The sequence below is a fragment of the Molossus molossus genome, unplaced genomic scaffold (genome assembly GCF_014108415.1).
Source record: "Molossus molossus isolate mMolMol1 unplaced genomic scaffold, mMolMol1.p scaffold_m16_p_20, whole genome shotgun sequence".
Taxonomy (NCBI): Eukaryota; Metazoa; Chordata; class Mammalia; order Chiroptera; family Molossidae; genus Molossus; species Molossus molossus.
In genome coordinates, this window is record NW_023425356.1 from 36825935 (window position 1) to 36838123 (window position 12189).

General features: G+C 49.3%; 1 protein-coding gene across 1 annotated transcript in view; it reads right to left on the minus strand.

Annotated features, from left to right (window-relative positions):
* NEK2 (NIMA related kinase 2) overlaps positions 1-12189 on the minus strand; it is a 58943-nt gene that overhangs the window by 29671 nt on the left and 17083 nt on the right. The window lies entirely within an intron of this gene.

Here is a 12189-nt window from a genome sequence, read left to right on the forward strand (position 1 = left end):
GCAGTTCCCTTTAAAAAGGTCCAGCAGCCCTGGCCGGTTTGGCTCAGCGGTTAGAGCGTCGGCCTGCGGTCCAGAGAGACCCGGGTTCGGGTCCTGCTAAGGGCACGTACCTCGGTTGCAGTTTGTCCCCGGCCCTGGTTGGTCGTGCGGGTGGCAGCCACTCGGTGTGTCCCTTTCACATCGATGTTTCTCTCTCCCTCCCACTCTGTCTGAACAAAAAATGAAAAAATGTCCTCGGGTGAGGATAAAACTGAAAAGGTACAGCAGGGAGGGTGTTGCCAGGTGCCCTCCCCAGCAGTCTGTGACACTGAGGCAGCAACAGCGACCCTGATGTAGCTGCCCTCTGGGGGCGCTGACTTTGTGCCCTGAAGACCAGGAACTATTATTATATCTGCCCCACATGAGGAAACCGAGGCTTCAGAGGTTAAGTAATTTGCCAGGGCCAGAATGTGCCAGAGCGATCCTTGCCTTCCGCCTCGAAAGCTCATAGCCTAATTGCTGCTAAAGAAATAAAACTGCACTTACTTTAATATCTGTTATAAGTAAGAACCTCCTTGTATTCCAGCCCAGAGGCCACTGCATTCCAAACCCACATGCTCTGAATTCTAGGAATTAAAACCCACGGGCCAGAGCGTGGCTGTGTTCCCACAGCTCTGCGCAGTCTTCGCAGCCACGGGCCTCCCCACAGCAGCCTGCGGCCTCCCAGACTCCGAACTGCTGGCCCGGTCCTGGTCTCCAGGGTGTTCCAGGGCCTCCTGCCCCAGCCATCCCTCTGCGGGGAAGAACAGTATGGTTAGACAGATGCTGACCCCTTTCTGCCCAATTTCCAGGGCACATGGCAGGTAGAGACAGGACCAAATCCAGACCTGGGCTGCAGGACCGAGGTGAGGCCACAGACCACTGCACTGTGTGGCATTGTCTAAAAGCTACCTGGGCAGGGAGGCCATGCAACTTATGTGCAGGGCCAGGTCAAGGGTCACGGGCATGAGGGAAAGAATTTGAGATAGGCATTTAATACAAATACACCAGTTCACACTGGAACACGATTTTTAATGGTCTTGTAGCTTCTGACAACCAAGGTGGCATGGCATCATGTGAAATCAACGCCAAGCAAAGCTGGCCTGTGCAGGAATAGATCATTTTCTCATCCCTTGTCCTCCCAACCCTGACTCAAGCTGTCTTTTCTGATCAACCCCACCTCACCGTGACCGTGAGCTGAAGCTACCTCCCCGCGGTGATTTAAGAGGTTTTTTTCCTGCACTGAAATCAGTGTAGAACATCTTGTTCGTTGCTTTGTAAGCCTCCTTCAGCCTTTCCCCAGATGTCTATTCCGAGGCGTCACCTAAACTAATTGTACTGGGACACAGGCTGTGGATAGGGTGACCACGCGTGCAGGTTTTCCTGGGACTGCCCCAGGTGTTAGCACTGAAGGTTTCACATCCTGGGAAACCCCTCAGTCCCAGGAGAACCAGGATGGTTGGTCACCGTGCCTACGGAGCCTCCTCTTTGCAAGCACCCCAACCCACTCATAGCTAGAGCAGTGTTGTTTATGAGAGGGACAGACTGTTGACTTGGTCCTTGGACAGCGACAATGCCATCCCCGAGGAGCTAGTTCGAAGTGCAGACTCTGGGGCTGAACCCAGACCTGCTGAATCAGCACCTGCTCTTTCTCACAGTCCAGGTGATTCCGTGCAGGCTGGTCAAGAACAGCTGCTCCGGGGTGGTGACTTCAGCCTTTCTCTGGGGAGAAACGCAATGTGGGCATTGCTTTGGAGAAACACTTGCATCCGAGTCCCAGATTGGAACTGAGCCCATAGCTTTGAGGAGACCAGCAAGGCACTAGCCCAATCTGAAACCCTCCCGGCTGTGACAGCAACAGTGACAGTCTCTCAGGAAGGCTGCTGCTGGCCAGGAGGGCTGCGGGTTTGCACGGTCCCGACAGAGCCCCGCACCGGCTTTTCCTCTCTGAGAATACGAGAGACAGGACTGCCTCCGACCTACTCCAACTTATTTATTTAAAAAGACGTAACAGTCACAACTGTTGGCAGCTTAACTATAATTAGCAGGATATTATTTTGTAACACCTAGTATCTGATTTTAGTACCATAAGCTCTCAACTTGGGTGTTAATGAGATGCCCTGTGGGATTTGTTTCTCAAAAAACAAAATGCCACCCTGGCTGGTGTGGCTCAATTGGATAGAACGTCGGCCCTCCCACCAAAGGGTCACAGGTTCGATTCCTGGGTTGCAGGTTCGATCCCTGCCCCGGTCAGGGCGCATGCAAGAGGCAACCTATCAATGTGTCTCACATTGATGTTTCTCTCTCTCTCTCCCCGTCCTTCACTCCCTCCCTCCCTCCCATTCACTCTCTCCAAAAATCAAATGGAAAAAAATATCCTCAGGTGAGGATTAAAAACAAACAAACAAACAAAAAATGCCAGGGTCACATCTTGGACTTCCTGAATCAGGGTCTCTGAAGGGCCAGGCTTCTATATTTTGGGGAAGTCTCCTAGACCAGAACCACCAGGAGAAGAGCCCGCACCCGCTCAGCCCTGCCCTCACTCTGCCATCCAGCCTGTCACCAGATCAGGGTGCTCTTTTCCCCTGGCACTGAAGGAAGACAACAGGGACCCCCCACCCCCATGGGCCAGCACACTCTTTTCTGGGGGGTGGGGTGAGTGAATTGTGAGAGACAGGACCCTAGAGAACTCAAACCCCTAGGATGCTTACGGACTGCACAGTGTCCGATTATAGAAATATTGACCCTGTGACCGACACAGTAATAGCCAACTACTGCTTTTCAGGGACAGACATGTTCCTGAAGGTGTCTCGGGCCTGGTTGCCCAAGCCTGGGGGTGGTTTGCTCTGAGCCCTTCAATCTTCTCACTTCCAAGTTTCTTCCCACCTACCATGACTTGACTTTGAGAAGAACCCAGTCCATGGCTGTGAGGCATTTTTCTCTTGAAGTACCATGAAAGTTCCTCCCAGAAGCCTTTGCAGACGCGGCCTCCCCGGCTGCACCCTCGGCTTTTGAGGTGACCTTCCGGGGCTGGACCATGAGCCATACACCTCCCGTCCTTAGGCAGATCCTGGAGGAGGGCACTGCATCGGGGGAGATAGCCTCACAGCCCCGGGAGGGGACGTGATCGAGGAGAGAGGAGATGAAGATGTGGGGAGGCCACCGGTGGGCAGGCAGAGCGTGGCAAGGTCCCAAACAGGTGATGTGCATGGCTGCGGGCCACTCCTCTGTCTGGATCTCAGATCCCTTCTCCATGTCACATGAGAGGGTCCAGTGGGTCTCTGAGTTCTGCTGTAGCTTTACGGAACCACGATACTGTCAGTGCTTTTATGGACGACGGTCCCTGTCTCCAAATGGACCAGCAGAGCACACATGCAGGACCCATTCAGGCAGGCATACTCTTATGATGTGAGTTCTGAGGAGTACATCTGGGAGGGCTCATTTCACCTTCTTCCCTGCTGGAGATGCAGGCCACCTCCCGCTCCAGCCATGTCCCCAGCACTGGGGAACCAGGAGTCCACCACCAGTGTCCCCCACGTGCCTGCTTTCAACCCTCCCACAACTCATGGAGGAAGTATCATTATTCCCTTTTGGTTTGGAAGGAGACAAGTTTTATGTATGTTTAAACTGAATCTAATGTACCACGGTTGCTGAACTATATAATTGTTGGTCTTTTCCCTGTCGAATTAGAAATAGACCGATTGTGTCATCATTTGGTTCATAAAGCACCAAGTATCTGTCCACTGACAATCAAGATGAAACAAAGTTGAGACTGGCTTTCAAATCCTCACACAGTCTTCAATGCCTCTTTATCACATAACTAATTAATTTCCTTGAGAGCGGGTTGAACTCTTCTAGAACACCGGGGACAGGCATGATTCAGTATCATCTAGTGCATTGCCACAACAATGAAGTCCTGGACTTTTGCGTGTATGTGGGGGTGGTAGTGTTGGTTTTGTTTTCTCAAAAATTCTGGAGCATAATCAGCACAGGATTTTACCTAAGGCTGCGGGAGTGCCATTAACATGTATTCCAAACCCCATCCCCACCCATCTACCCATTTATTCTCTTTTTACACATTAGGCAACTGAAGCTCAGAGGAGTTAAGACATTTGCCCAGGGTCACACAGCTGGTGAGTGGTAGAGCCAAAATTTGGACCCGAGTCGGCTAATCTCACAGCCCAGCACCACCATCCTAGTGATGAGGTCAGTATGTGAACACCTCTTCTCACCTCACCCAGAGCCCAGGGCCGGTTCTATTCCACAGAGTCTTAGAGTCTGGTTGGGCCGAGAAAAGAAAAAAATTGATCATGGCTGCATGGTATGCTAAGTACTTTGCTAGGGGTAAGTACACATGCTCAGGGAACGTGTAAGGATGTCACCTACCACCCACGTTGGGAGTCAGGGAAGACTCCCCAGGAGGTGATCTTTGAGTTGTGGTTTGCAGGTCGAGGAGGAGCTAGCCAGGGAGATGGGGGCTGGGTGGGACCGTGTCGCCGGCGGAGAGAACGGGCAGCCCTGGATGTGTGTGAAGATGCTGCTGGAGCAAGAGGTTGAACCAAGCCTCCGAAGTCCTTGAACCTTCACTGAAGAGGTTCTGCTTCATCCTGACAGCACCTGGAAGTCACGGACAGCTCAGCAGGAGGCTGGGGAAATAATCAGACACACATTTACAAAGACCACATCTGAGTCGGCGCGCGGAAGAGATGTTATGCCTGGAGGCAGGGCATCCAGACAAGGGGTTACTGTGAGATCCCTAAACCAAGGCAGTAATGGGCGTAGAGAGGAGAGGGTGACCTCTAGTCATGTTTAATTTTTTTTATCCTCACCCGAGGATATTTTTCCATTTTTTGTACAGATAGAGTGGGAGGGAGAGAAAGGAAGGGAGAGAGAGAGAGAAACATCGATGTGAAGGGACACATCGAGTGGCTGCCACCTGCACGACCAACCAGGGCCGGGGACAAACTGCAACCGAGGTACGTGCCCTTAGCGGGAACCAAACCCGGGTCTCTCCGGACCGCAGGCCGACGCTCTAACCGCTGAGCCAAACTGGCCAGGGCACCTCTAGTCATGTTTAGAAGGTAGACCGAGCCTGGCCCGTTTGGCTCCATGAGTCTCGACCCATGCACTAAGAGGTCGCCGGTTCAATTCCCGGTCAGGGCACACGCCCAGGTTGTGGGCCCGATCCCCGGTGGGAGCATGCAGGAGGCAGCCAATCAATGTCCTCTCTCATCAATGTTTCTATCTCTCCCTCTCCCTTCCTCTCTAATATCAATAAAGAAAAATTTATTTTAAATTATATATAAAAAAAGAAGGTAGACTGACTGGGAAGAGGTGACTGAACTAGACAGTAAACAGGACGGAGGAGTTGAGGCAGACACCCAGGTCTGCAGGTATGCGACCTGGGGGGTGATGACGCCATCCAGAGATAAGGAGGGAGGAGGAACAGGTCTGTTCCTGGCACGGAGCCTTGGAAGTCCTGTGGCCCTCCCACTGGATGCCTCCACGCGGTGGCCAGATGATCTGGAAGGAGATACAGAGAGAGCCTCCGTCATCGGCAGGTAAGTGACAGTGGAAGGCACAGAGGTGGGTGTGAGTGCGGGGCCCAGGGTGGAGGGAAGGGCACCTGCAGGGGAGGTGAGCAGAAGGGCACAGGCAGACACACACCAGCTACACAGGGTGTGAGGGGAGAGGGCTCTCCGTGTCTAGGATTCTGCCAAGCTCCTGCTCTGATGCATCCAAAACCAGGAAATTATTATTTTTTTAATCCTCACCCGAGGACATTTTTCCATATTTTGTTCAGATAGAGTTGGGGGGAGAGAGAGGGAGGGAGAGAGAGGAAGAGAGAGAGAGAGAAACATCGACGTGAAAGGGACACATCGAGTGTTTGCCACCCGCATAACCCAACCAGGGCCAGGGACAAACTGCAACCGAGGTACGTGCCCTTAGCAGGAACTGAACCCGGGTCTCTCCGGACTACAGGCCGACACTCTAACTGCTGAGCCAAACTGTCCAGGGCCAAAACCAGGAAATTCTACCTACAATCACTAAATTAAGAATAGCCCTGGCCGGTTTGGCTCAGCAATTGGAGCGTCGGCCTGCGGTACAGAGACACCCGGGTTCGGTTCCCGCTAAGGGCATGTACCTCGGTTGCAGTTTGTCCCCGGCCCTGGTTGGTCGTGCGGGTGGCAACCACTCGGTGTCCCTTCGCGTCGATGTTTCTCTCTCTCTCTCTCCCTACCGCTCTATCTGAACAGAAAATGGAAAAATGTCCTCGGGTGAGGATAAAAAAAAAAAAAGAATAGTGCTTGGGATCGAAAGTAGCTCTCCAATAAATTCACTGTCTTATGTGATTATTGGCAGCTGCCTTCATTAGGGGCTGTTAGCAAAAGTGCTAAAACTGAGTTTATTGAACCCAACTGAATGAAAAAAAAAATTAGGATATAGAAGCAGGTTAGAGGTGTGCCCCCTCCCCCAGTAGAAACATCACGCAAATGCAGTGATGAGCTCGGAAAAAGTGAAGCAAGAGGTTGCGGTGGGAGGTGGGGGCGGGGAGAGGGTGGACTGTGCCACAGAAAAGATGTGGCGGTGTTGTAATTTGCACCCACAGCAGAAAGCACCAGAAAGGGAAGTTTGCAATGTGAGCATGGACCATGTTTTCCTCTGGCCACTTATGTGGCAGCCAGGCTCACTGAGGCAGCCTCCTGGAGAGGAGAGGTCCATCTGGGACCCAGGGCACCCGGCACCCTCCGCTCTCAGCCGTCCACTTTTTTTTTTTTTAATTTATTTATAATTAAAAAAATTTTTTTCTTTATTGATTTTAAAGAGAAAGGAAGGGAGAGGGAGAGAGAGATAGAAACATCGATGAGAGAGAACATCGATTAGCTGCCTCCAGCTTACCCCCATTGGTGATTTGGCTCACAACCTGGGCATGTGTCCTGACCGGGAATCGAACTGGTGACCTCTTGGTGCATGGGTCGATGCTCAACCACTGAGCCACACTAGCTGGGCTTAGCCCTCCGCTGTTATCTCCCAGTCCCAGGGAGCGGGCACAGTGGCACAGGAATGCCTGGGTGTGGTCTTCAGTCCACCCCTGGGGGCACGCACCCTGGACCACCTTCTCAGCAGGTCTTACTTTCACACTGCTGCAAACATCTTTTCCTCATAGACTTAAAAGCCATGTCGTCAGATTACCTCTGGAAACGAATGAAAAGGACCTACTTTTGGAAACTGTGCCTGGAAATACAACTGCTACCGATATGTTGTTAGGGGTTGAATGGTGTCCCCGAGCAAAGACACGTTGGAGACCTAACCCCAGGACTTCAGAATGTGACCTGAGTTGGAAATAGGGTCATTGCAGATGAAATGGGTGAGCCCTAATCCAATATAACTGGTGTCCTTACACAAAGGGGAAATTTGGACAGAGAGACACACGAGGAGAATGCCTTGTAAAGACAAGGCAGAGGTCAGGGTTTGACTTCTGTAAGTCAAGATTGCCAGGCAAGCACCAGAAGCTAGGGGAGAGGTGTGGACAGATTCTCTCTCATAGAAACCAACCTTGCCAACACCTGGATCTCAGACTCCTGGCCTCCAAACTGTGGGACAGTACCTTTCTGTCGTCTAAGCCACCCACTAGTGGCGATTTGTAATGGCGGCCCAGCAAACAAATACATCTCTGTGCAGACTGCTGTGCAGGCGAGACGACGCAGGCCACACCTTTCATACCTGGGAAAAGGTGAGGAGGGAAGAGGGGAAGCCGAATGTCCCAGAACAGTCTTTCTTCTGGTTTCTCTATCCCGCCAAGTTCATATTCCAGCTTCTCATGACTTTCCATGACTATTTCTGCGTGTGTTTATTCACTAATTCATCTGTTTATTCACTGGCCATTTATTTTTTCATTCCACGCACTTTTCTTGTCCACCTCTTGTGTGCCAGCCACTGTTCTCGGTACTGGGCAAATAGTGGGGAATGAGACAAACAAGAGGCCTGTCCCAGTGGCACTGTCATTAGGGTGTGGGAAGACAGGACATCAACGAAACAACTCAAATCAGTGTAGACTGCAGTGGTAGTAAGTGCTGCACAAGACAGAAACTGGGTCCAAGAGCAAGTATCTTGGGATCTTATCTCCCGGTTAACCCTGACCCCGACTACCTCCTGCTACCATGTGAGGGCAAGGTCAGCTCAGTTAGGAATAGAACGGCCTTGTTGTGCTGTGTTGTTTTGCGAGTGATGAAAAGGTGTGCATCTTTTCTTTTCAATAATTTTTCACTTTGCAATTACATACACTATTATATTAGTTTCAGGTGTACAAAATAGTGATTAGACAGTTATATAACTTACACAGTGATCATCCCGAAAAACCTAGTACCCATCTGACACCACACATAGTTATTACAATACTGTTGACTATATTCCCTGTGCTGTACTTTGTATCCCCATGACTATTGTGTACTTAATTCCTTCCCCTCTTTTACCCATTTTCTAAACCCCCTCTCCTCTGGCAACCATCAAAGTGTTCTCTGCATCTATGAGTTTGTTTCTGTTTTGTTTGTTCATTTATTTTGTTTTTTTAGATTCCACAAATAAGTGAAATCATATGGCATTTCTTTGTCCGACTTATTTCACTCAGCACAATACCCTCTAGGACCTAGAATCTAGGTCCATCCATGTTGTTACAGATGGCAGGATTTCTTTTCTGTTTGTTTTTTTTTCATGACTGAGTCACGTTCCATTGTATATATGCACCACTTCCTTATCCAGTCATCTGTTAATGGGCACATAGGTTATTTCCATATCTTGGCTATTATAAATAATGCTGCAATGAACATAGGCTACATATGTCTTTTTGAATTAGCATTTTGGGTTTCTTCGGATAAATACCCAGAAGTGGAATTGCTGGGTCCTTCTTGGTCTCTTATCATATCCTTTCTTAAAAAAAAGTCTATTTGGTCTGGTATAAGTCTTGATATCCCACCATTTTTTTGTTTGTTTGTTTTCAGTTGCATGAAATATTATTTTCCATCCCTTTACTTTCAGTCTGTGTGTGTCTTTTGATTTGAACTGAATTGCTTGTAGACAGGGTCTTATATTCTTATCCATTCGGCTACCCTATTTATTTTGATTGGAGCATTTAACCCACTTACATTTGAAATAATTGTTGATAGATATGTAGTTGTTGCCATTTTATTATTCATATTTTTATCCCTCCTCCTCCTCCTCCTCCTCCTCCTCCTCCTCCTCCTCCTCCTCCTCCTCCTCCTCTTCTTCTTCTTCTTCTTCTTCTTCTTCTTCTTCTTCTTCTTCTTCTTCTTCTTCCTCTAGAAGAACCTTTAAGCAGTGGCCAGTATTGCTCAGTGGTAAGAGCGTCAGCCTGAACACCAAAGGGTCATGGGTTCGGTTCCTGGTCAAAGGCATGTATTTAGGTTGCAGGTTCGATCCTGGCCCCGGTCAGGGCATGCAGGAGGCAATCAATGGGTCTCTCTCACATTGATGTTTCTTTCTTTCTCTCTCTCTCTCTTTCTCTCTCTCTCTCTCACCTCTTCTTCCTCCCTCCTTCCCTTCCACTTTCTCTAAAAAAAAAAAAAAATCCTTGGGTGAGGATTGATAAAAAAAACAAAAACCCTTTTTAACATTTCATATAATACTGGTTTACTGATTGATGAACTCCTTTAGCTTTTCCTTGCCTATATCTGTCCTTCTACTGTAAATGATAGTTTTGCTAGGTAGAGTTATCTTGGGTGTAGGTCCTTGCTTTTCATCACTTTGAATATTTCTTGCTCTGGCCTGAACAGTGTTTGTTAAAAAATCAACCTACCGTCCATCCATGTGGCTCAGTGGTTGAGCATCGACCCATGCACCAAGAGGTCACTAGTTTGATTCCTGGTCAGGGCACATGCCCAGGTTGTGGGCCCAATCTCCAGTGGGGGGCATGCAGGAGGTGGCCAATCAATGTTCCCTCTCATCGATGTTTCTATATCTCTCTCCCTCTCCCTTCCTCTCTCTTTCAAATCAATAAAGAAAAAAATAAATCAACTGACAGTCTTCAGAAATTCCCTTGTAGGTAACTGCTTTTATCTTGCTGTTTTTAAGATTCTCTCCTTATCTTTAACCTTTGCCATTTTAATTATGATGTATATTGATGTGGGCCTTTTTGAATTCTTCGGGTTTGGGACTTTCTGTTCTTCCTGGACTTGTGTATCTTTTTCCTTTGCCAGGTTAGGAAACGTTTCCATCATTGTTTTTTCTTTTCTTTTTTTTATTTTTTAATCCTCACCCGAGGATATTTTTCCATTTTTTGTACAGATAGAGTGGGAGGGAGAGAGAGAAACATCGATGTGAAAGGGACACATCGAGTGGCTGCCACCCGCATGACCAACCAGGGCCAGGGACAAACTGCAACCGAGGTACATGCCCTTAGCAGGAACTGAACCCGGGGCTCTCCGGACCGCAGGCCGACGCTCTAACCGCTGAGCCAAACTGGCCAGGGCTCCATCATTGTTTTTTCAAATGGGTTTTCAGTGCCTTATTCTCTGTCTTCTCCTTCTGGTACCCCTATGATGTGAATGTTGGTTTGCCTGATTGGCTCACAGGCCCTTAAACTATTTTAATTTTTTTTTGCTGTTCTGATTGGGTGTTTTCTGCTACCTTATCTCCCAAATCACTGATTCCATCCTCTGCTTCATCTAATCTACTATTGATTCCCTATAATGTATTCTTCATTTCAGTTATTGTATTCTTCATTTCTGACTGGCCCTTCTTATGTTCTCATTTTTATGTTTCCTATCTTTTTGCTTAAGTTCTCACTGAGATCATTGAGCATCCTTATAACCAGGATTTTGAATTCTGCATCTGGTAGAGTTCTTGTTTCCATTTTATTTAGTTCTTTTTCTGAGCTTTTGGTCTGTTCTTTCACTTGGGACCTGTTTCTTTGTCTCCTCATTTTGGCAGCCCCCCTGTGTTTGTTTCTATGTATTAGGTAGAGCTGCTATATCTCCCGGTGATGGTGGGTGGCCTTATGGAGTAGGTGTCCTCTGGGCCCAGTGGTGCAGTGTCCCTGGTCACCTGAGTCAGATACTCCAGGTGTGTCCCTTGTGTAAATTGTGTGCGCCTTCCTGTTGTAGTTGAGCTTTTATCACTGTTGGCACATCAGTGGGAGGGACTGACCCTCAGGCTGATTGGTTGTGATGACTGGCTGTGACTACAGTGGAAAAGGTGTTGCACAGGGGCTGATTCTATAGAGCAGGATTGCTTCAACGGGGGCTCTGGTGCCTGTGGAGTCTTCCCTTTGAGTGTTTTCTCTGTGGAGGTGGTTGGATGGTGCTCTGGTATGGCCTGAAGCTGGCCACTGGGTGTGTTGGTTCTGGAGCCTCTTATGCAGGCCAAGGTCAGCCTCATACCCAAGGCCACGTGGTATGAGCTACAAAATGATCTGCAGATGGTTGCCACTTGTGCTGGGTTTAGAGATGCCTGGGAGAAGCTACGTTTTTAACTAGGCTGGCTGCTGCTAGTGTCGGGCTTGAGCTTGCTTAGCAAGAGGCATGGGGCATGCTGAGGCCAGATGCTGCTTATTGGGGGTTTATGAACGTTTGAGAAATTTTAGGAAAGTTGACAGCTTGAACCAAGACAGGCTGTTTGTAGGGAAAGGGCCCTGGAAGCTGCTTGGGTGAGCCCACAAGTTGGGTGGGATGGGGTCTCAGGGAATCCCCTGGGTGGGGTGAACAGTGTTGGTTAGGTTCATGGAGACTCAGATATGGTGCCCACCTGTGCCTGTAGGGGAGGGCTCAGTCAAGGAACAACGGCCTCTGCCAGGACTTCTGTCTGGGAGAAAGCAGCCCCTCCAGCCCTTGCTCTGAAGCTATGTCCCTGGCACCTTTTGAGCAGCTGCCCCAGTGCTGCAGCTCAGAGAGAATGAGCCTGTGCACAGCAGCCTCCATCTCACTCAGCTACAATATCTGCTGGTTTTCACAGCCAGAAGTTACGGAGACTTTTCTTCCTGGCCCTGGAACCCTGGGCTGGGGCTTCTGATGTGGGGCTGAGACCTCTTGCTCCACCGGGGGACTCTGAAGCCAAGATATTCCTCCTGATTTCTGATCACCACATGTGGGTGTGGGACCAGCTCGTTCCGTGTCTCTGCCCCTCCTTCCAGTCTTGAAGTGGCTTCTTCTTGATATC